The sequence below is a fragment of the Notamacropus eugenii genome, chromosome 1 (assembly GCF_028372415.1).
Source record: "Notamacropus eugenii isolate mMacEug1 chromosome 1, mMacEug1.pri_v2, whole genome shotgun sequence".
NCBI lineage: Eukaryota > Metazoa > Chordata > Mammalia > Diprotodontia > Macropodidae > Notamacropus > Notamacropus eugenii.
In genome coordinates this window covers 423,688,204-423,714,245 of record NC_092872.1, presented here as the reverse complement: position 1 = coordinate 423,714,245, position 26,042 = coordinate 423,688,204, and the positions used below count along the sequence as shown (strand labels likewise).

At 36.6% G+C, this 26,042-nt stretch overlaps 1 protein-coding gene across 3 annotated transcripts in view; it reads right to left on the bottom strand.

Annotated features, from left to right (window-relative positions):
• Nucleotides 1-26,042, bottom strand: part of ZHX3 (zinc fingers and homeoboxes 3) — a 157,957-nt gene that overhangs the window by 123,638 nt on the left and 8,277 nt on the right. For 2 of the 3 annotated variants that reach the window (XM_072631490.1, XM_072631487.1), the window contains exon 1: nucleotides 17,025-17,098. The exons of the other annotated variant lie outside the window; for it this stretch is intronic. The gene's annotated coding sequence lies outside the window, so the exon portion shown is untranslated. Of the gene's footprint in view, nucleotides 1-17,024; nucleotides 17,099-26,042 lie in introns of those variants that run through there. 3 annotated transcript variants of the gene reach the window in all.

Here is a 26,042-nt window from a genome sequence, read left to right as displayed (position 1 = left end):
CTCCATAACATCTTCTACATTGATTAATTCCCTTCTTCCCAGGCCCTCACCTAAACTATTCTAATAGCCTTCTAATTAGTCTTTTGTAGTCTTTTCTCTCCAAATAATCTATCCTTCATACACATGCAAAAATCATATATCCAAAACAATGATATGACTATGTGATTTCCCTAATCAAAAATCTTCAGTAGCTCCTCATTGCTTCAGGATAAAAATATAAAATTTAAAGTCCTCCATAATAAGGTTTCCACCTACCTTTTTCTTCTTTACAAACTCTCCATTCCACTCAAACTGACCTGCTAGTTTTTCCCCCATAAAAAGTTCTGATCTCCATTTATTTGCAGAGGTAGTAGCCTTATGTCTGGAGTGAACTCCTTCTTTCTCTTCTGCTTCCTAGGATCCCTAGCTTCCTTCTAAGCACAAATGAGGTGTCATCTCCTAGAGATCATTCCAATTTGATTCACCAAGTTGCTACTCCTCTCTCCCTCTTGAAATTACTTTGTATATGCTTTATATTTACTTATCTCTCCGTGTGCTGTATTTTACCAATAGGATGTAAGCTCCTTGAGGGTAAGTATTGTTTCCTTTCTGTCTTTGCTGCCCCAGAATCCTTGACTCACAAAGTAGGTACTGAAGAGAGATGAAAGGAAACCAATCTCCTCCCACTTGTGAATTACTTCAATAGGAAAGGATTCCCATAAAGCAAGCCTAAAGGTTCATTTCTATATCTTCCATCTAACCTTCTAGGACAAACAGAACAAGTCTAATTCCCCTTCCTCTCCTCTTTTTTTACATTTTTACTTAAAGATTTGAGTTCTAAATCTTATTTCTCCCTCTTTCCCCTCCTTGAGATGGCAAGCAACCAAATATAGGTTATTAAACATGTGCAATTATGTAAAACATTTCCATATTACTCATTTTGTATAAGAAGACTAAAATAAAAGAAAAAATGAAAGAAAATGAAAAATAACATGTTTCAGTCTATAATCAAACTATATCAGTTCTTTCTCTGGAAGTGAAGAGTATGCTTCATCACTAGTTCCTAGGGATCATCTTGGATCACTGTATTGCTAAGAATAGATAAATCATCCACAGTTCATCGAGCAATATTGCTGTTACTGTGTACAGTGTCCTCCTGGTTCTATTTACTTCACTATGCATCAGTTCATTTAAGTCTTTCCAGATTTTTCTGAAATCTGCCTGCTCATCATTTCTTACAGCACAATAATATTCCATTACAATCTTATACCACAACTTGTTTAGCCATTCCCCAACTGGTGGGCATCCCTTCAATTTTTAATTCTTAGTCACGACAAAAAGAGCTGCTATAAATATTTTTTTTACAAATAGGTCCTTTCCCCTTTTTTGGATGTCTTTGGGATACAGACCTAACTGTGTTAGTACTGGATCAAAGGGTATGCACAGTTTTATAGCCCTTTGGGCACAGTTGTAATTTGCTCTCCAGAATGGCAGGATCGGTTTACAACTCTACCAACAGTGTATTACTGTCTCAGTTTTCCCACAACCCCTCCAATATCCAACATTTTTCTTTTTTGTCTAATTATTAGTAAATTGGACAGGTATGAGGTGGTACCTCAGAATTGCTTTAATTTGCATTTCTCTAGCCAATGGATATTTAGAACATTTTTTCATATGACTATAGATAGCTTTGATTTCTTAATCTGAAAACTGCCTCTTCAAATCCTTTGAAGCCATTTATTAGCTCTGGAATGACTTTTTATAAGTTTTACTCAGTTCTCTATGTATTTGAGAAATAAGACCTTTATCAGAGATATTTCCCCTTCTCCCCAGTTCTCTACTTTCCTTATAATTTTGGTTACATTGGTTTTATCTGTGCAAAAACTTTTTGTATTTCATGTAATCAAAATGATTGATTTTACATTCTGTAATGCTCTCTATATCTTCTTTGGTACTAAATTCTTGCCTTATTCATAAATCTGACAGATAAACTATTTCATGCTGTCTTAATTTTCTTATGGTATCATCATTTAGATGTAAATCATGTACCCATTTTGACCTTATCTTGGTATATGATATGACATGATGGGTTATACATAGTTTCCTTCTAATCTTGGTTGCATTGCTTTTGTTTGTACCAAAACTTTTTAATGCAATCAAAATTATCTATTTTACATTTCATAATGCCTGTAACTCACTTAATTTCTCCTTTAAGAATTTGAACGCTAGAGACAGAGCCAACATGGAGTAGAAGGACAAGCCTGTAGAAGCTCCCCTGCAAAGCCCATAAAATACCTGTTAAAAATGACTTTAAACAAATTCTAGAGCAGCAGAAGCCACAAAATGACAGACTGAAAGAGATTTCCAGCCCAAGACTGCCTGCAAGGCCAACAGGAAAGGTCTATCACACCGGGTACAGAGCAGAGCACAGGCCACGCAGGGCGGCAGGGACAGGACCAGAGCAGGCTTCAGGCCACCACCAGCAGCAGCAGCAGTTCCCACATTGCTCAACCCACAAATACCAAACACAGCTTCAAAGGTCAGTGAGAAAGCTCTTTCAATGGGGGGAGAAGGGAACGCAGTCTGGCCCTGCCAGCAGCAGCCACTGCAGTGACAGTGTCTGTTTTTGGAGCTCTCAGCTGAAAGATCCTGGGGAATTTAGCAGCTAATCTGAGTCTCGGCTCTGAGTGGTGGTCCTGGGGTGATGAGGAGCACTGGCTGGTGGAACTGGTGGAGGCTCTGGAGAGGGAATCCTACTGGCAGATCCTGGGAAGAAGAGTGCCTGTGGTTGTTCCCAGACCAAAGCACAGGCCAGGACAGGAGTAAATTCCTCTTCCTTGATTGTGCCACATTGGAGGAAATGAGAACTTACAGGTCCCCAGAGTATACCCTCCTCTAGACAAAGGACTCAAAAGTCAAGTAACTGGCTGGGAAAATGCTCAAAAAAGAGAAAAAAATAAGACTATAGGAGGTTACTTTCTTGGTGAACAGGTATCTTCTCCCATCCTTTCAGATGAGGAAGAACAATGCATACCATCATAGGAAGACCTAAAAGTCAAAGCTTCTGCATCCAAAAGCTCCAAAATAAATATGCAATAGCCTCAGGCCATGGAAGAGCTCAAAAAGATTTTGAAAATCAAGTAAGAGAGGTGGAGGAAAAACTGGGAAGAGAAATAAGAGCAATGCAAGAAAATCATGAAAAGAGAGTCAACAGCTTGCTAAAGGAGACCCAAAAACATGTTGAAGAAAATAACACCTTTAAAAATAGGCTAACTCAACTAGCAAAGGAGGTTCAAAAAGCCAAGGAGGAGAAGAATGCTTTAAAAAGCAGAATTAGTCAAATGAAAAAGGAGTTTCAAAAGCTCACTGAAGAAAATAGTTCTTTAAAAATTAGAATGGAACAGATGGAGGCTAATGACTTTATGATAAACCAAAAAATCACAAAACAAAACCAAAAGAATGAAAAAAATAGAAGAAAATGTGAAAGATCTCATTGGAAAAACAACTAACCTGGAAAATAGATCCAGGAGAGACAATTTAAAAATTATGGAACTACCTGAAAGCCAGGATCAAAAAAAAAAAAAACCTAGATATCATCTTTCATGAAATTATTAAGGAAAACTGCCCTGATATTCTAGAACCAGAGGGTAAAATAAAAATTGAAAGAATCCACCAATCACCTCCTGAAAAAGATATGAAAAGAGAAACTCCTAGGAATATTGTAGCCAAATTCCAGAGTTCCCAGGTCAAGGAGGAAATATTGCAAGCAGCTAGAAAGAAATAATTTGAGTACTGTGGAAATACAATCAGGATAACACAAGATCTAGCAGCTTCTACATTAAGGGATCATAGGGCTTGGAACGTGATATTTCAGAAGTCAAAGGAACTAGGATTAAAACCAAGAATCACCTACCCAACAAAACTGAGTATAATACTTCAGGGGAAAAAAATGATCATTCAATGAAATAGGGGACTTTCAGGCCTTCTTGATGAAAAGACCAGCGCTGAATAGAAAATTTGACTTTCAAACACAAGAATGAAGAGAAGCATGAAAAGGTAAACAGGAAAGAGAAATCATAAGGGACTTACTAAAGTTGAACTGTTTACATTCCTACACGGAAAGATAATATTTGTAACTCTTGAAACTTTTCTCTGTATTTGGGTAGTTGGAGGGATTATACACACACACACACACACATACAGAGGGTACAGGGTGAGTTGAATAGGAAGGGATGATATCTAAAAAAAAAAATTAAGGGTGAGAGGGGTATATATTGGGAGGAAAAAGGGAAAAATGGAATGGGGAAGGTTCTCTCATGAAAGAGGCAAGAAAAAGTTTTTTCAATGGAGAGGTAAAGGGGGGAGGTAAGAGGGAAAAAGTGAAGCTAACTCTCATCACATTTGGCTTAAGGAGGGAATAATGTGCACACTTGATTTGGTATGAAAATCTATCTTACACTACAGGTAAGTAGGGGAGAAGGGAAGAAGTGGGGTGGGGGGATGATAGAAAGGAGGGCAAATGAGAGAATGGAGTAATTAGAAGTAAACACTTTTGGAGAGGGACAAGGTCAAAGAGAGAATAAAATAAATGGGGGGGACAGGATAGGATGGAGGGAAATATAGTTAGTATTACACAACTTGACTATTACATTAGTCTTTTGCAAAATTACATATATACAGCCTATATTAAATTGCTTGCATTCTCAGTGGGGATGGGTGTGGAAGGAGAAAGGGAGAGAAGTTGGAACTCAAAGTTATAGGAACAAATGTTGAGAATTGTTTTTGCATGCAACTGGGAAATAAGAAATAAAGGTAATGGGGTATAGAAATCTATCTTGCCCTACAAGAAAAGAGAGGAGATAGCGATAAGGGAAGGGAGGGGTGTGATAGAAGGGAGGGCAGATTAGAGGAAGGGGTAATCAGAATGCACTGTATTTTGGGGTGGGGAAGGGGAGAGATGGGGGGAAAATTTGGAACTCAAAATTTTGTGGAAATGAATGTTGAAAACTAAAAATAAATAAACATAAAAAAAGAACTTGAATGCTCTACCACTTAGCACATATATGTTTAATACAGATATTGTTTCATTGTCTTTTAGCAAGATGTAGTTTCCTTCCTTATTTCTTTTAATTAGGCCTATTTTTGCTTTTATTTTGTCTGAGATCAGGATTGCTACCCTTGCTTTCTTTTACTTCCATCAAAGGATAATAGATTCTCCTCTAGTCCCTTACCTTTATTCTGTATTTTTTGCTTCAAATGCGTTTCTTGTAAACAATATATTTTAAGACTCTAATTTTTGGTCCACTCTGCTATCTGCTTGTTTTATGGGAGAGTTCATCTCGTTGACACTCACAGTTATGATTACTATATATTTCCCTCTACCCTATTTTTCCTCCTGTTTGTCCTCTCTTCTTTCATCCTTTCCCTCCTCACCAATGGTGTGCTTCTACTACCTCCCCCAATGTGCCCTCCCTTCTGTCAGTACTCCCATTTACTTAATTTCTTGCCCTCCTACTTCCCTGTAAGATAGATGTCTATATGCAACTGATTGCATATATGATTTCCTCTTTGAGCCAATACCGATGAGAGTAAGGTTCAAGCGATGCCCACCACCCATTCTCCCATTTTCCCTTTCACTTTAATAGGTCTTTTGCACCTCTTCACATGAAAAAATTTACACCATTCTATCTCTCCCTTCCTTTTGCACCCAGTGGACTCTTCTTTCTCATCCCTTATTTTTTGTCATTCCCTCAAATTCATCTTATACCCCTACCCTCTGTCTATGTATATTCCTTCTAACTGAACTATCAGTAATACATTTTTTTAAGAATTACAATTATCATCTTCACATGCAGGGATGTAAACAGTTTAGCTCTACTGAATTCCTTGTGTTTTCTTTCCCCTTTTTATCAGTTTATGCTTCTCTTGGGTCTTGATATTGGAGATCAATTTTTTGGTTTAATTCTGGTCTTCTCCTTATGAAAACTTGAAAATCTTCTATTTCATTGAATGACCATTTCCTTCCTTGAAGTATTATGCTTAATTTTGCCAGTTAAGTGATTCTTGGTTGTAGTTCTAGCTCCTTTGACTTCTGAGATATCTTGATCCATGATCTCCAATTTTTTAATGCTGCAGCTGCTAAGTCCCATGTAATTTTTCCTGTGGCTCTCTGATATTTGAATTGTTTCTTTCTGGTCACTTGCAGTATTTTTTTCTTGACTGATAGTTCTGAATTTGGCTTTAATATTCCTTGGACTTTTTAGTTTGGGATCTCTTTCCTGAGCAGTGGATTCTTCAATGACTATTTTGCCCCCTGGTTCCAGGATATCAGGGCAGTTTTCTTGGATAATTTCCTGAAAGATGCTGTCTAGGTCCTCCTTTTGATCATGACTTTCAAATAATCAAATGATTCTGATATTGTCTCTCCTGGAGCTATTTTCCAGGTTAGTTGTTTTTCCTATAAATTTTTTTACATTTTTGCTCATTTTTTCATTTTTTTTGTATTTGACTCTTGATATCACAGAGTTATTAGCTTCCACCTAACCAATTCTAATTTTGAATTGTTTTCCTTAATTATCCCTTATACTTTCTTTTCTATTTGGCCAATTATACTTCTTAAGGAGATGTTTTCTTCATTAGTTTTATATATCTCCTCTTCCATTTGACCAATTCTACTTTTTAAGGAGTTCTTTTCTTTCTCTAAGCTGTTGATTCTTTTTTTCATAATTCTCTTACATCACTCTCAATTCTTTTCCCAATTTTTCTTCTACCTCTCTTATATGCTATCTAAGTTCTTTTTTGAGTTCTTCCATTAGTTCTCTCTGGGCTTGAGACCACTTCCCACTTTTCTCTCACATTTTGACCATAGGTATATTTTGACATTATTCTCTTCTGCATTTGTGTTTTGTTAGTAATACCTTTCTATAGTCAGATTCTTTTTTTGTTGGTTTTTGCTCACTTTCTGGACCTTTTTTCTTTTCTTTCTCTTTTTTAAAATTTGAGCTCCACTCTGAGTAGAAGAGGCACTGCCTCAGACCTCTCATGCCAGGGACTGCAGGCCCTGGCTATTTTCCTGGTGCTGTACTGATGTTGCCCTGAGGCCCATAGGGGACCCCTGTTTCTAGTGCTGTGCTGATGGGATAGGGCTGGTGCTGCTGGAGTCTGTAGGGGATCTTGTGCTTACCTATTGCTGACCTGGGGTCCTAGTGCTGGTCTCTGTGGTGTGCTGAGGCTGATGGGGTGTTTCTGTACACTGGGGATACACTGAAGCACATGGTGGCTGGTTGGCTGGAGGCTGCATATTTGCCTATGGCTGCAATGAATCACATAGAGGTCTAGTTCCTGGAGGCTGCCTGTTTACCTGGGGCTATAGTGAAACACGTGGTGATTTTCCGAGCTGGAGTCTGCCCATTCCCCTGGCTATGCAGAGGTATGTGGTGGGATTTACCTGGTGTTAGCATTTACCTGTTTCACTGCACTGGGGCTCAGAATTTCCCACTGGTTTGCTGAGGTGGGACTTGTTTTTGGCTTGCTGGGATGCTTTCTGTCCTGGACTGTGCTCCTTTTCTACCTGAGACAGACCTTTCTATCAGGTTTCTTGGGCTCAAAGATTGTTTAACCCTATTTTTTTGCTGTTCTGCTGCTCCAGGATTTGTTTGGGGAAACTATATTATGGTTATTTAGAGGTGAAAATGGGAGAGAGATGGCAATTTGCTGCTTATTCCATTACCAGAGGTCTCTCTGGAATATTTTAAGTATAACATCATATCATCTGCAAAGAGTGATAGTTTGGTTTCCTCACTGCCTATTCTAAGTCCTTTAATTTCTTCTTCTTCTTCTCATTGCTATAGCCAACATTTCTAATACAATATTAAATAACAGAATCTAATTTTCCTTTAACATGACAACTGTATAGATGCTTATAGATAGCAATCATGTTACTATTAAATCTCATCTTCTTCAGGGGGAAAAAATGCCTTGTTTCTTCAAGAGGTTCTTCTATTACATGATCTGGAGTCCCTTCACTATCCTTATCTCCCTCCTCTGGACAGACTTCATCTTATCAGTGTCTTCCCTAAAACATGGTACCCCAAACCAACCACAATATTCCAGATATGGTCTGAGATAATCCTAGATAATGCACATCTCTTAATATAGCTAAAGATCATAGCTTTTGTTGACTGCCATATGAAACTATTAAGTCATATTGAGCTTACCTTTCACTAGTACTGCTAGATCTTTTTCAGAACTGTCTTGTCACACATTCCCTCATCTACTTGTGAAGTTAATTTTTTGAATTCACATGTAGGAATTGATATTAACTCCTATTACATTTAATCTCATTATATTTGGTCAAAAGTTCTAAGCTATCCAGATCTTTTGGGATTCTGCATCTATCAACCAATGTGTTGGTTAGGTCTCTGAGTTTTATGTCACCTGCATCTGAAAAACATGCCACCTATGCTGATAAAATTATTGAAAAACACAGGCCCAAGGACAGATAAAACAACCTTAGGAGTACTCTTTCAGGGACTCTTTCCTTTGGAGCTATAGTTGATCAATTAACAACTATTTGGGTCCAGTCATTTAGCAATTTGCAAATCCACTTACCTGTACTATCTTCATCTAGCTGATATCTCTACATCTGGTCAACTAGAATAACATGAGGAACTTTGTAAAATGCTTTGCGAAAAACTAGGTAAACTATGTCTGCAGCATTTCCCTTCATTTACCAGTAAAGTAAACCCATCAAAAGAAGAAAATCAAATTAGTCTAGTATAATCTATACATGACAACTCAGTAGTCACCATTTCCCAAAAATTCACAAATTTTTCCTTGTAAAAATAATTTCTTTTTTATTATGAATTTAGCAAACATGAGCATTTCCATATATAAAGAATATAGAAAGATGCATATGAAGTCATGACTATATCATTTATAGATTGTTTCTAAAGTATGTATTAAATTAGATACTACAGTATTAAATACTATACCACAGTACTACATTAAATACTACAGTACTATTGTGGAGAGCTAACACTATCTTGCTTATCTATGTTCCCCTTTTGACCTTCTTTTTGCTCTTGTTCAGATATTTAAAATATATTTCATTGATGTTCTTTCCTATCTTACTTTCATTTTTTTTCTGCCATGGTTTTTAAAAGACATCCTCCATTATCTTCTGTATGTATGTCTTTTAAATTATAAGTTGACGAGTAAGTTTAAATCTGAACTGTATATCTAAACAGGTCTATTTTAGATAGCTCCTGTTCTGTCACTGGAATGGTTATACTTCGTGTCTTCAGAATTTCATTCTGAAGAATTTCCCATTCCTTTTAGGATGACTTGTCCTGTGGAGTTGTAGGCCATGGAATTCTACTTATTCTTTCTCTGAAATATTTCAACTATACAGTCCCCAAATCAATCACTCAGCATTTATTAAATGCTTACTAAGTGCTAATCATTGGAGATGCAATAAAGGAAGGTAAAAACATCAACTTTGCCCTAAAGGAGCTCACACTCTAATGAGGGAGACAATAAGCAAACAACAGTGACATATAACAAACATATGCATATATATATATGCTTTCCTATCCCCATCCCCAACCCAGGGCCTTCTTTCTAGAATTACGTCCATTTATAGTATGTTTATATTTATGTATAAGTGGATAATATATCTATAATATATTGTGTATTTATTATCTATATTTAAGTATAGATAGAGGGTAGCTAGGTGGCACGGTGACCTGAAGTCAGGAAGATTCATCCCTGAGTTCAAATTTGACTTTAGACACTTACTAGCTATGGGCTAGTAACCTTACCATAGGCAAGTCACTTAACCCTGCTTGCCTCAGTTTCCTAATCTGTAAAATGAGCCAGAGAAGGAAAGGCAAATCATTCTAGTAGCTTTGATGAGAAAACTCCAAATGGGGTCAAAGAGTTTGACAAAACTGAAATGAACGAACAACAAAAATACAAAGATAGATACTATATTATGTATCTATCATCTATATCTAGCCAGAGATATATAGGTCATTTATCTATCTATACATTATAAATAGATATATCTCTATAAACCATGGAAAGATAAAGCAAACAATAATATATAAAGATCTGTATCCTACAGATCTCCATATTATAGATTGCTGCATGTTATATATTGCATAAAACAATATATAGATCTCTATATAATATATACAAACGCATCTACACATATGTTATCTTTCTATATAGATAAATATAGATATAGCTATAGTATAGCTACAGCATGAATAGGATAAATGGAGGCAATTCCAGAGGGAAAGCACTAAGTGTGAGTAGTGTGGTTAGAAAAAGTCTCTTAGAGAAGATTTTTTTTTTAAAAATGGGATGCATCAGATTATGGTCACCATTCCTTTGTTTCTGAAGCACAAACTACAAGATGTAATCACAAATTAAGATGTAATTACAAATTGTAATCATGTTCCTCCCTCCCCCAAGATTCCCAGTTTCTCATCTTCAGCAGTCAGTCCCTCCTTAATGGTCAAAATCAGTCCAGAATGGGAATTTCCTTTGCCCTTTGCCCACTGTCTTGTTACCTACTCTGCTTTTTGGCCAAAGAACCCCAGCAAATACTTAGATAACTGAAGTCTTCCATTATTTCTCTGTCATGCTTACTTCCTGAATTCCTCATCCAATTCCTCTTATCAATGTGATTTGAAATATATTCCTATAATGTTATCTTCTTCCATTGATCTTTTCCCAAATATTCTCTATCATACTTCCTACCTCCATTTTCTGGATATCTTCATATGAGTATGAGTATGTATGTGTGTGTGTGTGTACATGTGCACATATGTTTAATGTACAGAGATATTCTGTCCATGACCTTTAATCTATTTTTTCCTTTTTAATGTAGTATACCCTTCTAGAGGCATATTTCAGTCACAAGTTCCTCACCACCAAGTTTCAATAATACCAAAAAGGCTGAATTTTCCTCCTTGAAATAAGTTTTCTGTATTACCATGCTTATTACCCCATACACTGTGCCTGTCATGGGATCACAGATTTAGAACTGGAATGAACCACTTTGGATTACTATTAATCCAAATTATACAGTCCTTATAATGGACCATTAGATATTATTTAAGCCAAACTTGCCATTTTCTAGATTAAAAACAACAACAAAAACCCAGAGATCTTTATAGAAGTTAAATGATTTGCCAAAGGTCATACAGGTAGAAAGCAAAAGAGTCAGGTTTGGAAAGAAGGTCCTCTGACTCCAAATCAGTGCTGTTTTCCTTTTACCATGAAGCCTTTAATGCTGCCTCGATGATTAGGTAAATTTTACTGTTGGTTCTTTTCTTAGATGATTGCCATTTGTGGTAAGGATATGGGCTAGCTTTCCTTTGTTGCAGATGAGATCAATCCACAGTCACAGAGGTCAGGATTCTCACACATCTATCCTAACTATTTTCCTATTATTATGGTCAAGTTAAGAAATATACTGGGTTGCTAAAAACCGGAAGTTTCATAGATCAGAATGTTGCATAGTCTGACTGCTCTGAAAGCAGAGGTCCCAGATGTGATGAAAACACATCTTTACCTCTTGGACATAACTGATATCTTCTTTATTATTATTAGCTTTCAGAGGGTCAGTTGAGTGTTACAGAGATGGTTTTTAGAAACCTCTCCTCATTTTTCCTGGAGAATTTGTTTAGCTAGTAGTTGGTTTCTGGAGGGAAAAGGACTTCTTTTGAATACAAAGAAGGAGGGATTAATCATCTGAAAAACTATCTTCCACAGTGAAACTGCATTGACATTTCAGGCAATGCAGTCATTTGGCTTGATCACTTCTCTTGGTTTTGGAATACTGTTGTACCAGTCCACAGAAACTAGGTCAAGAAAAACTTCTTCAGAAACAAGTTTTATTGTACCATCTCAGCCAAATGAACTATGTTTGTCTCCCAGAAGATGTGGGTGAGACCTTTAGTTACCAACACCACCTGGTCCAGGATGAAGCAAGTTGTTTCTAAGGGTGTAGAGATTCAATTAAAAGCAGGTTCTATGAAAAGGATTAAGGCCCACCCCACTTTGTTTATAAAGGCAAGTATGTTAAAAGGTGGAGAAAAGTAGTCACTAATGAAACTGTGCAGCTTCTTTCAAATCTGACAAAAACATTCCAGCAATGGTACAGATGATGTCATACTGCATGAATAAACCGTTAAAAGAATTGAAAACTATCAATAATTACATTAAAAAGTTCCAAATCCCCTAATTAATAAAACACTAAAGAAAAATCTTAAATAATCCAGTTTCAGAAAAGAAAACTGAACTAGCTGTACAGGAACTAACAGAGGGGAAAACAAACATACTAGTCCCAAAGAATTTATAGAGGAATGTATCAAGCTTTTAAAGAACAATTTATACCTATTCAGATTATTCTCAAAACTTAAGAAAATACTCGACAGAGTTCTTTTATGAGACAAATATGGTTCCAATACCTAAGTCATGGAAAGATAAAGCAAAGAGACCTTAAACCAATAAGATTCATATGTATGTAATCTAATTTTAAATATAAAACACTGGCAAAAAGATTACAGCAATCATTCACTATGATCAAGCTGGATTTATAGCAGAGATGGAAAGGAGGGTTCAAGATAAGAAAAACACTTAACATAATTAACCATATTAAAAATAAAAAACACCTCAAACCACATATCATTAGATACAGAAAAAGTCTTCAACAAACTACAATACTTATTTTAAGCTAAAAAACCCCCACTACAAAGCAAAGGCATAGAAGAATCATTGTCTCTTAAAAATGATAAAGGGCATCTTTCTAAAGTAAAAGCTAGCATCATATACAATGGGGAAATACCCTAAGCTTTCCAAAAAACCCACAAGATTATTTACTTGATACAGTTCTAGAAATGCTAGGAATAATACTATGATGAGAAAGAAACTAAAGGCATGAGGACAAGAAGGAGACAAAACAATTCCTGTTGGCTTACCACATAAAGATTTACTTTTAAAATCATCAAAGAAGCTACTTGAAACAACTAATAGCTTCAGTAACATAGCAGGATATAAAAAAACCCCACAAAATCAATAACAGTTCTATATAGTAATAACAAAATCCAAGAGGGAATAATACAAAAGGAAATCTCATTCCAAATAACTAAATACACAAACCATCTGGGAGTCAATCTACCAGGGAACACTCAAGATTTGTAAAATATAATTTCAAAATGCTCTTTCAAAAAATAAAGAGCAGATTAATTAGAGAGATATTTAGTGCTCATGGATAGACTATGAATAGTATAATAAAAATCACAATACTACCTAAATTTATAGATATAATGTTATTTCAAAATACCAAGGGGATAGTTCACAAAGCTAGACAAAAATAATAACAAAATTTTAAAGAATAAAAGATCTAGAATATTAAGAAAAACAATGAAAAAGTAGGAATGAAATGAGGATAGTACTTCTAGATCTCAAATTATATTCCAAAGTGGGAATTATCAAAACTATTTAATACTAGTTAAATAATAGAAAAGTAGATCAATAAAATAGACTAGAAAAGGAACAATTCATAAACCTGAAAGCATATAGCACTCCATCTGGGGTTATTTCCCCAGTTTACCATTCACAGGTTTACAAATTAGGAGAGTGAGGTGGGATGGGTAGAGAAATGATGACTTCTGTTTCAGGGTTCATGGGAATTCATACCCCAAAAGCTATAGTTCATTAGCCCCACTCATTTTTCCTTAATAGTCAACCCATAGACACAATCAGCTCAAAGCAAAGGCATTTCCTAAAATGATGCAATAACAACAGTAGCTATAATTGGAACATACAGTGTAATAGTAATAAGGCATTGCAGAGCACATATATGACCAAGGCAATTCATATCGCTGGTATTACAGGACCTTGATGTTCTCTCTACACATGAAGTTATTTACCACTATGGGAATCTCCAGGGTACAGTGTCTCTGCTGAGTAGGACATTCAGGTGGGATCTCAAGGTCCCCCTTTTTCCTCAACTCTAAATTCCCGGAGCTAGTCCTCTCAAATCCATAGTCTTTGAACTCTTCTTTGCTGCTAGAGGTCTTGATCCTCAGAGTTGCTTCTTCCTTCAAGTTATTTAACTTAATTCCTTCTCTGCTCCATCTTTCAACTGAGCATGTTCACCAGCTATCCCCATGCCTGGAATGCTCTGCCTCCTCACCTCTGACTCCTGGCTTCTTTGAAGTCCTAGTTAAAATTTCTCCTTTTACAGGAAGCCTCTCCTAATCTTCCTTAATTCTAGTACCCTTCTATTGATTATTTCAAATTTATCTTGTATATGGCTTAACTGTATATAGTTGCTTGCATACTGTCTCCCCCATTAAACTGCGAACTCCTTGAATATGTAGAAACTGTCTTTTTTTATATCTATCTCCTATGCTTAGCACAATTCCTGGCACATGGTAAACACAATAAATGTTTACTGACTGGATGACTGGAAGATAGATGTCTGCTCCCTACTGTATTCAGTATCTCCTACTCAGCCAGTAGTTCCAATGCCCATGGCCAGTGGTGAAGGGAATGAAACTTGCCCTCCTCCCCCTTCCCAAGATGCACAGGAACAACACTCTTTTAAAAAGCTGTTCATGACCTGGACATACTGCAGAATTCAGCAAATTAGCTTTTGGTGAGCTGTCTCTCTAATTACTTCTTGGAGAATTTCACCCAAAAAGGGGTGGCCAAATATTAACCGAGTTAAGCTGAGTTAGTTGAGTCATAATAGCACTTTATCTGTTGCCTTCACCTTTCTTTCTGTGATTATCTATCTTTATGATTAGTTTAACATCGTGTAATTTGTGATAATATTCTAGGGTGGGGGAGGGGATTAAAAACTAATTCTTCCCCCCTTACTAGGAAAGGACTCTTTAATCTAACAAGAAATACCAGGTAAACTGGAAAACAATGTAAAGAAGTTTAGACCAACATCTTTAACTATACCACAATAAATTCAAAATAGACCTGTGACCAGAATACTGAAGGTCAAACCACAGAAAAATTAAAAGAACCAAATCAGCTACATTTAATAGCTATGGCTAGGAAATGAATTCTTAAGCAAATAAGAGATAGCTTAACTTATAAAAGGTAAAAATCAGTCATTTTGATTACATGAGTTGAAAAGCTATTACACTAACAAAATGCAACTAGGGTAAGAAGGGAAGTGGTGAACTGGGAAAATAATCTTGGTATCAAATATCTCTATGGATCTGATATGTAAGATACGTAAGAATTATCTGATATGTAAAGAACTAACACAAATATGTAAGAACAAAAGATTATAGATAAGTGGTCAAAGGATATGAACAAACAATTCTCAAGAGAAAGACTGAAAATTATTAACAATTATACAAAAAAAATTCCAAATTTCTAATGAGGAAAAAGGCAAATCAAAACAGCTATGAGGTTTCAATTGTGTTTGTTCGTTGTTTTCAAAGAGGACTATGACAGGAAAATGATGACGTGACTTGCAATTGACTTTGATTCAAGTGAGGGAGGGCTGTGTGAGGTCACCAGCCTCACTTTCTCCTCCAGAGCCATCTGGAGACAATGACCAGATATTCATCAGGACAAATGGAGATGGCCCAGGATGCAAAGGGAGACCTTGAACCTTTTAGACTAAGGCCTTTCCAGGTACTCACTTAGAGTGAGGTAATGCCCATTCAGTGAATTGGGCTCTGTAAGAAGTAGTCAAGGGATAGCCCCTTTAATTAGAAAAAGAGAAAAAAACTGAGCTGGGAGGGCAAAACCCTCAAGGTTGCTGTTCCAAAGAGAAACAGTTACCACTGAAAATCACTCTAAGCCAGGAGGGTCCAAAAAACAGCCATTAAGTGGAGCTTGGGCAGGGACCTATTGTGGTCCAATCTACAGGGTCCAGAGTGAACTCGGATTAAGGAAAGAAGGGAGGGAGGGAGAGAGGAAGGAAGGAAGGAAGGGAAGGAAGGAAGGAAGGAAGGAAGGAAGGAAGGAAGGAAGGAAGGAAGGAAGGAAGGAAGGAAGGAAGGAAGGAAGGAAGGAAGGAAGGAAGGAAGGAGTTTCAATTAATATCCAGCAAAATGGCAAAGATAACAAAAATAGAGGAATAGTGGGAGGGGTTGGAAAGATAGGAGTGCTACATCATTGGTACGGCTGTGAACTGGTTCAACCATTCTGGAAAGCAATTTGGAATTATTCAAATATTAAAAGGCCAAAATATTCATAGTAGCACATTTTGTAGTAGCAAAGAAATGGAAACTATAAAACAGACATCCATCAAGTGGGGAATGACTAAACAAGATGTGGTACATGCATGAATGTATTGGAATATTATTGTTCTATAAGAAACATTATAAGGAATACCAAGAACTATGGGATTACTTGTATGAACTGAGAGAAAGTAAAGTAAGCAGAACTGGGAGAAAAATACACACAATGATTACAACTACATAAATGAAAAGAATAACAACAAAACAGCAAAAATTGAATGCTCTGAAATTACAATGACCAAGCTTGACCCCAAAAAAGAGCTATTCCCTCTATGGAGGCTAAGGGTGAGGAACATTGCATATGTCAGACTTCTTCAGTGCATTAGTTTTTTTCATTCCCCCCTTTCCCATCCTAACTCCGCTTTATTATTGTCTGTTATAACAGATGGCTCCCTGGGAAGGGAAGGAAGGGAAATGTAAGTGATATAAAAACAAAAGAATAAGCATTTCTAAAGATGCTTCAAATCACTAACAAAAAATTATAAACTAAAACAACTCAAGCTTCACCTCATATTTATCAAATAGCAAAGATGACAAAAGGCAATGTTGGAGGTGTTATAGGAAGACAGTCACATTAAATACACTATTAGTGGTACTATGAAAGAAGAGTAAGATGTCCTTTATTTTCTTTGTAAAATATTAAATAATCTACTTTAAGTGATAGAGGAGAGGATGATATCCAGATTAAATTATAAAGATCCAGAACAGTCTTTCAGGTAAATCAGAAACAATCTATACATCTGTAAGAATTCTTACCAGCTTCTTTCATTCATTAATGCTACTTACTGCCTCTTCCTTTGGCTGCCCACTTCAGTAAATTTAGAATACCTAAAATTTAAGGATTTGGAGTCAGAGACTTTCAACATCACCTAGTTTAACCCTTTCATTTTACAAACAAGGAAACTAAGGCCCTAGAGGGTTAAGTGATAACTTTCTCAGTTCAGCTTACCAGTTCACCACTAAATGATGATGAAAAAAAAACAGACTTCCTAAAATTCTTCTTAGGTCCATGAGCTGATTTCTTTTATTCTCTGAGAACATTAGTACATTCTAGAGTCATTCATATGACTACTAAGAATCTTACCCAAATCTAGACTTAAGTTATGGTTTTCATTAAGGGGAAAATAATAGACGAAGTCAAACCACATCTAGAATATTATGATCAATTCTAAGGAGTATATTTTAAGGGGGGATATTGATAAACTAAAGTATACTGTGGTTTTTAAACCCTTATGCTACATTAAGGGGATGGATGATAACAGCAGTCTTCGTGGAGAATCAATTCATTAACTAGTGTTTATTAATCACTTACCACGTACCAATCACTATGCTAGGAACTGGGAATATAAATACAAAGAATGAGATAATTCTTACACACAATGAGTTTACATTCAAGTGGGGAAGACAAGTACGTATAAAAACATACAGCATACACCTATACATACAAAGTAGTTTATATAAGATACTAGGTGGGAAGGAAGGCACTGGCAGGTGGGGAAGGCTGGGTCAGGAAAGGCTCCATGTACAAGATAGTGCCTATGCTCAATATTAAAAGGAAAGAGAGACTCTGTGAATCAGAAGCAAAGAGGAAATGCATTCCAGGAATTAGAGATGATCAGTGCAAAGGTGCAAATACCAGAACTGGAATGTCATGTATGAAGAAAAGAGAAGTGGCCAGTTTGGCTGCATCACAGAGTATAGGACAGAGAATAATGTCCAGTGAGTTTGGAAAGACAGCTTGGGACCTGGTTGTATAGGGCTTTAAAAGCTAAATACAGGAGTTTATGTTTTATTCTAGAAGCAAAAGGATGTCACTACTATTAGTTAAATAGAGGAGTCACATGGTCAGATCTGTGATTAAGGAAGAACACTTTGACAACAGTGTGTATAATGGACTACATATGTAAGAAATTTGACATAGGTAGACAAATTAGATAAAAGAAGGTAAATTGTTTTGTATTAAGTTCCAGAGAACAGAACTGTGATGCGTTACAGTAGGACAAATGTAATCTCGAGGTAAGAAAAAAACTGTCTAAAAGATAACTACTGAACAATGGGACAAGGCTCATAAGGTCTATGAGAGATTCTAGCAAACTAGATGTTCATCCATTAGAAATATGAAGAAAGCAATTCTATACTGTGTGAGAGACTAGACTAAATTATTTGTGGTGAGATGATCTCTTCAATTCTAAAAGTTTATGATTTCAGGGGGGAAAAGTACTGCTTCAAAAAGTTTTGAGTTGCCAAAAGCCAAATCTTCATAGATGCAAGGAAAAGATGCAAGGAAAACAAGAATCATTCATTATAGTTGGAAATCTGCTTTTCTGAAATATCTGCTTAGAGTGTCTAAGTCTATCAATAATACACATAATAAAATATTCAAACTTAATTATTCATTAAACATATTTTTGAAACCTGACGGCATAAGCATTGTTCCTCACACCATAGACTTTTACTATATGTATCTTTAATGGTAATTTTGTTACTCAGTCATAATGAAACTTCATTCCAAAACAAACTCTAAGCAAGGATTTTTTCTAACTTTACAGTAATTAAAACATCATGATTCAACACCTACCAATATCAATACTTTGAGCATTAACTCATTAACAGCTATGAATAATGATTTAAAGAATAAACATCTTCACCTTATAGTATATATAAAATCTAATTTGGAGAACACTTTAAAATGCAGATCAATGGAATGATGGTTTTTTTCCCCTAAGGTGTACTAAGTAGTTAGATATTGAAAAGGGTAAAAATTTTGACATACCCTTATTGCATTAAAATTAGAAAAGGATTTTGTATATAGAATTTGAAGAAGAAGAACACCAGACGAATTTTAAGTAAGGAAGTGTAAACTTGTTTATAACTGGACAAGTTTATTGGCTAATGAAAAAATATCTGGTCAAATTTTACAGTGGTAATTAGCATTCAGAGAAGAGCCAGACCACTACTTAGCAATTAGCAACCTGGTTTTTTTTTCTAACTTTTCACAGTGTTTTTCAGGTTGATAAAATCTAGAAAAGTTATCGTAATATTCTTCTGATCTACCAGTCCAATAACCCTACTCCCAAAAAATAGGAAATGAGGCTAAATTCAGTTTGATCTAATTATGCTGAAGACCCACTGGCTGTATGTGAACAGCAAAGCTTTTTCTTGATGTTCATTAATCATCTACATTAAAATTGTTCGAGAATTTTTTCATTTTCAACTTAAGCATCAAAAAAGAGCATTTCTATATATACAGAATATAAAGCACTGTATATAAAATGAATCTCCACTTCTTAGCATTTGCTTTAAAAAAGTACATAATAAATTACACACTGAAAAAACTGTCCCAATTGTGTTTCCTTCTGAAAATTCCTATACTCTGAACATTTTTAAAAAGTTTCAACTGTTCTTTCATTTTTCTGGCATCCCTATTACTAACTGTCCCTCCTCCACTAAAAACCATGAAAAACAAGAAGCCAAAACCTTGTAATAAGCATAGTCAAGAAAAATAAATACATATAGTGGCTGTGACCAAAATTATATGTCCCTTTCTGCATCTTGAATCCATCACGCTATTAAGAGGTAGGTTAACATGCTTCATTAAGTTCTTTGGAGACCTGGTTGATCATTGCTTTGATCAGAGTTCTTAAGTCTTTCAAAATTGTTTTTCTTTACAATGTTTTGGTCTTCATATAAATTGTTCTCTTGATTCTGTTCACTTCACTTTCCATCAGTTCATACTACCCCAGATTCTCTGAAATTGTTTTCCATAAATTCTTACAGTATATGATATTACAAGGGCAGCTAGGTGGTGCAGTAGATAGAGTGCAGGGCCTGGAGGCAAGAGACATCCTTAAGAGGTCAAATCTGGCCTCAGACACTTACTGTGTGACCCTGGACCAGTCACTTAACCCTGTTTGCCTCAGTTTCCTCATCTGTTAAATGAGTTAGAGAAGGAAATGGCAAACCACTCTAGTATCTTTGCCAAGAAAACCCCTAATGAGGTCACAAAGAGTTGGACAAGATTGAAAGGACTAAATAACAACATTACATCATATACACATACCATAATTTGTTCAGATATTCCCCAACTGATGTGTATTCCCTGAGGTTTTAGTTCTCTGCTTTTCTTTTTTTCCCATCTCTCTCTTCAGATCAGGAAGTTTGATTATTCCTTCCCGAATATCATCCTCCCTCTTGAGCACTACCCCGTCTCTATTCTTGTGTTTCTCTACTGTTTTCTGTATTTCAACACCAAACTGCATTGTATGTGATCAATCCTCCATGACTCATTTCAGTTAAGAATCAGATTCATTAGATACCCACTCCCCTCAACCCTTCTCAGTTTTGGCTAGTATTCTTCTCATCTTAATTTTGAGAAATAGCACATTCCAACCTTTTTCCTCTCTTTGAACCCTCACAGCAAATAAATTCCTCTCACCCATGTCTATTTTTTGTAAATTTAACTCTCACAGTACCCTTCAAAGACTTTAAGGTTCTTATAGGACATCTTTCTTCTCATTCTATGGGAATGTTAGTTCTACATAATCATAAAACTTCCTGTAGGCTAAATTTATCTTTCTAAGTTTCTTCAGATTTCTGTGTTAATATTTCAAAGTTCCAACTCAGCACTGGTCTGTTCATCAAAAATGCTTGAAAGTCCTCTGTAACATTAAATATCCATTTTACTCAGCTTTGCAGTGTTATTCTTGGATGTAAACCTGTATCTTTTGCCTTATGGAATATTGTATTCTAAGAGCTCTTCTCATTTTAAGCAGAAGCTGACAGGTCTTATGTGATCCTTACTATGGTTCCTTGGGAATTAAACAGCTTCTTTCTGAATGCTTGTGTTATTTTTTTTCTTTGACAGGTAAGCCCTGTATTTTGACTATGAAATTCCTGAGACTTTTTCTCTGGGGTTTTTTTTCAGGTAGCAATCAGTGGATTCTGTCCTTATCATTCTGGTTGTAACGGATTTGGGCAGGATTTTTTTTATGATTCTTGAAATACAATATCCTAGCTTGTTTTCTTATCATGATTTTTAAGGGACATTAATTAGATTCTTAAATAATCTCTCCTGAGCCTATTTTCTAGGAGAGTTTTAAAAATATTAGTTATCTTTAATTTTCTAATATTTTTTCAATTTTATATTAATATTTCTTGCTTTCTCACAGTTATTGATTTGTTTGTTATTCTAGTTTCCAGGGGGTCCACTAGTTGGATGATTTACCACTTTCTGTCCCAAATCATTTCTTCTCCTTCCAATTATTCTTATCATAGATTTTATTTCATTTGTTATCTCAATTCATTTCTTCTAGGCATTCATACAGTTTTCAAAGAAAATAAGTTTACATCTTTGATGCTGTGCTTATAGTTTTTTTTATGGAGTTACTCTTTCTTCCTAAGCTTGATTTTTGACAGGGACAGGTACCACTCCTTGATGTGCTTTGAACTGAGGTAGCTGACCCTGGTTGGTCTTATTCTAGGTCATTTAGGTTACTCTACTGACCTCTATACCTCCTAGAGCTGGGACCCTAATCTTTGAGGTTCAGAGTGCTATACAGTCAGGGGCCTCTCTGGCATCTCCAGGCAGAGTGCTAGGGATCTCAGAGCCTGGAAGACCTGAGCTCTCCTAGTCTGGATGCTTCAATACCACAATGGTCACTTGCATTTGCAGTGGTCCTGCTCAGGGGCTTCCAGTCGCTCTGCATCTTTCTCAGGGGAGCCTGCTGCTCTATCTCAAGACTCAGAACCTTGCAAGCTATATATCTCTGTTCCATTTCTGTTCACACTGTGGGGCTGCTGGTTTGTTTGCATATGCTGCCGTTGGTGGGCCCTCTTTCCTACTTGTTCACCCATTTGAATGTAAGCCTGTGAGCTTCTGGCTGAATTTGCGTACAGTTCTGGGATAGCATACTTTCCCACTTAATGAATTTCTTGATTATTCAGTCTTATGCAAATTTCAAGTTTTTGCTAAAGTAGGTATGTGGGAGCTGAGTCTGCCTTCATTTAGTCAGACATTGGCTGGAAATCACATTTGAGAATACATACTGAAGTCAAGCTTACTGGCCTATAATTTACAGAAAACACAGACCCCTCAGTAAACTAGAAAAAGGCCCCATTTCTAACAAATCATTACTTTTTACACATCATCAAACTAATCAAAATGGGCGTCCATTTTTAAGGGAAATTGCCAATTTCCATTTTTATAAAATATTGTCCTTTTTATAAGATGACTGGTGTTCACTTATCTGAGGTAAACTGATATAATAACAAAGAGAGAAAGTGCTGGTTTCCCTGTCACCCTTTCATTCTAACAGAATGTCCTAAAATGGCAAAAGGATGTGAGAACAATTGGTACAAATCAATGCACTAGGGCTGAGGCTAGTGGGAAAAAAATGAAGTCAAATGTAAGGGATAATAAACCCAATAAGAGGAAAGGGTAACAAATTTCTGTCTTTGATTTTGATTATCTTTTATATAAAAATTTTTACACTTGTAAGCACTGAATATTCCTAAGATAAGGCAGCACTTGTAATGAAAGTACAAATTATAGCAGCTGGTTGAGACTGCTCCTAGAATCTGAAGCCTGACACAACAATGTAAAAAGCCCTCTCCAAAGTCCTTTCAGGGGAGTTCTACATGGATCCAGGATACTACAATCTTTGAATATCGAGTAAACAGCACAATCAGGGAAAAAAACTAAAATATTTTGGTGACCAAAAGAAATCTGGTACTAGATGGATTAAAAAAAGAGGGAGAGAGATGTTAGGTGCTTAGTCATAAAGCAATGTAATCTGCATGTTGCCAATAGTGGACTGCAAACCATATAATCAGGTGGTTGAACTTAGATCCTTGTGCTGAGAAAATAAAAACTGTAGTGGGTACATGAGGAGCTAGGTGGTGCAGTGGATAAAATGCCAGATTTAGAGTCAGGAAGACTCATGTTCCTGAGTTCAAATCTAGCCTCCAACACTTACTAGCTTATAATAGTAATTTAAATAGAAAGATCTTTCTCATTAATTAATAGGCCCATACAATCTGCTTGAATCTCCTGGAAGCTTGGGTCACATGTGGTGAGAGGAGCTTGCTGAAGAGGTGGAACAGGAAGGGTAGAGCAGAACCAAGAGGAAGTGAGTGAGTGGGTTCAGGTCAGAGGGGAAAGAACACAGGCCAACTAACACAGACCCAACTGACACATTGTAACCTTGGTAAGAAGGCCCTGGCTGAGTGAGGGGAGGTTTGAGACTGACACATTGTGACAGATGATGGTGAGAAGGCCCTGACTGAGGGAGGGGAAATTGGAGAATGACTTTGCCCTCTACTGTGATCATATTTATTAACTTCTTGGTCACCATGATGGATTTTGCTTTCTGGTTCTGGGATTTGGCTTTCTGGTGCTTAAATAAATGTTTTTCTTTTGCCTTCTAGATGGAGAGTCTTTTATATTTTGTGACTGACAACTATGCTGGCATATTCATAGCCACCACCAGTGTTATGAATATTGCCTTGGTGATACATTTGGCATCACAAACAGGATCGTGAAGTAAAAAAATCTCTATTTGGAGGCAGAAATGATTTAGAGGAAGACATTAATATCACAGGATGGAAGAATTTACCATTTTCCTCACTAACAAGGGAATGGGATAAAAGCACTGGACCCTGTGCAAACTGGTAAGTGAGATTACAGGAGAGGGAACCTGAAGATTTAGAAAGGTGTTTGCAAGGAATACCAATAAAACCAGGGAAGGAGTTGGCAATGGTAAGTGGGAGAGGCTGGGTTTTACTAACAACTTACCGTGTTATGCGTAGAAACAGAGATGAGCTGCTTAAAGAAAAAATTCAGATGGAAAAAGACTACAAGAGTAGTCTTGGGGGGGGGGGGTCTCAGGTGGAAGGAAAGGTTGTTCATTTAGCTCAGAAGAAGCTGAAGGCTAACAAAAGAAATGCACATCTGATCTTTGTACAGACCCAGCCTAGTTGCCACAATGACAAAGGAAGTGAAATAATTTTAGAGGAAGAAGTTTCTCAGTCAGAAGCACGCCCAATAGTGAGGTGGAAACAGGAGAACCAAGGAGGTAACTCAGTGTTTAGGGAAATAATTGAGGATTTTACTCAGAAGGAGGTAAATTCATCCAAAGGATAGGAGAAATGTTAATATCTTGCATGGTGAGAATCAGTGATGATGGAGCTGGAGGAACAGCTATTGATCCTGTCAACTGCCTGAAATTTATAGGTATGAGAATCCTTTTGTGAATTCCCAATTAATTCATGCCCTCGGTTTATTCCCCAACCTTTGTACTGAATCTCCCCATTCCAGTAGGCTCTGCCTACCATGCTGAGTCAGGTAATAAGATTTTCTACAGGAGAAAGACTCCTCTTCCTGATTGCAAATCTGGCTGCAGAAACTGATCTCTCAAATGGGACCTCTTGGGGCAAGGAAAGCTCTACATCCAATCTCAGCAGGAAGTAGTTGTGGAAGAAGTGAGTTTAGCCCCTTACCCCAAGATTTTGGGCTCCATTTGTTGAGAGGTAATGATGGGGTGCTTGTAACACCAGTTGCTCCACTGACCTATGTAATGAATATGAAATCTCTTGGGGCCGAATGTAATAGTAATTTAAATGGAAAGATCTTTCTCAATAATTAATAGACCCATATGATCTGCTTAAATCTCCTGGAAGCCTGGGTCACATGTGGTAGGAGGAGCTTGCTGAAGAGGTGGAACAGGAAGAGTGGAGCAGAATCAGAAGAAAGTGAGTGAGTGGGATCAGGTCAGAAGGGAAAGAACACAAGCCAGCTGACACAGGCCCAACTAACATATTGTGACCACTGATGGTAAGAAGGCCCTGGCTGAGGGAGGGGAGGTTTGAGAATGGCTTTGCCCTCTACTGTGATCATGTCTATTAATTTCTTGATCACTATAATGGATTTTGCTTTCTGGTTCTGAGATTTGGCTTTCTGGTGCTTAAATAAATGTTTTTCTTCTGCCTTCTATATGGAGAGTCTTCTACTTTTGTGATTGAGAGCTACACTGGCATATTCATAGTTACCACCAGTGCTGTGAATGTTGCCTTGGCAATACATAGCTGTGTGATCCTTGGCCAGTAACTTAACACTGTTTGCCTCAGTTTCCTCATCTATAAAATGAGCTAGAGAAGGAAATAACAAACACTCTAATATCATTGCCATGTAAACCCCAAAAAGGGTCACAAAGAGTCAGACAAGACTGAAACATCTAAACAACAACAAAAAGTGAATCCTCCTGATACAACAAGAGTGTGAGAAAGGAAAATACAAACACCTTGTCCATTTTTCTAAAGAAAAATTTTAGTTCTCTTCTAAAAAACAATGCATGATTGTGTCTGAGTCATTTCAAAAGAAGAAAGGTAGAGAAGAGGGATCCACTGGGAGAGGGGGTATGCAAAAAGAGGAATAGAGCAAGCTATGAATGGAGCATACAAGGAAGAGTTTCTAAAATAGAAGGAAGAGTAGAAAAGAATGGATGACTCGAACCTTATTCTCATCTGAGTTGGAACAGGGCAAGAAGAATACACATATATGCACAGTAGGTACAGAAATTAATCTCATCCAAAAAGTAAGTAGAGAGGAAAGGGAGAAAGGGTAAGAAAAATAGAGATAAGAACGAGGGTAAATTGAAGGAAGTAATGGTCAGAAGCAAAACAGACTCTTGAAGAGAGAACAGAGAAAAAAAGGAAAAGCATAAGACAATAGGATGGAGAAAAATACAGTTAGCAGTCATAAGTCTGAATGGGATGAAA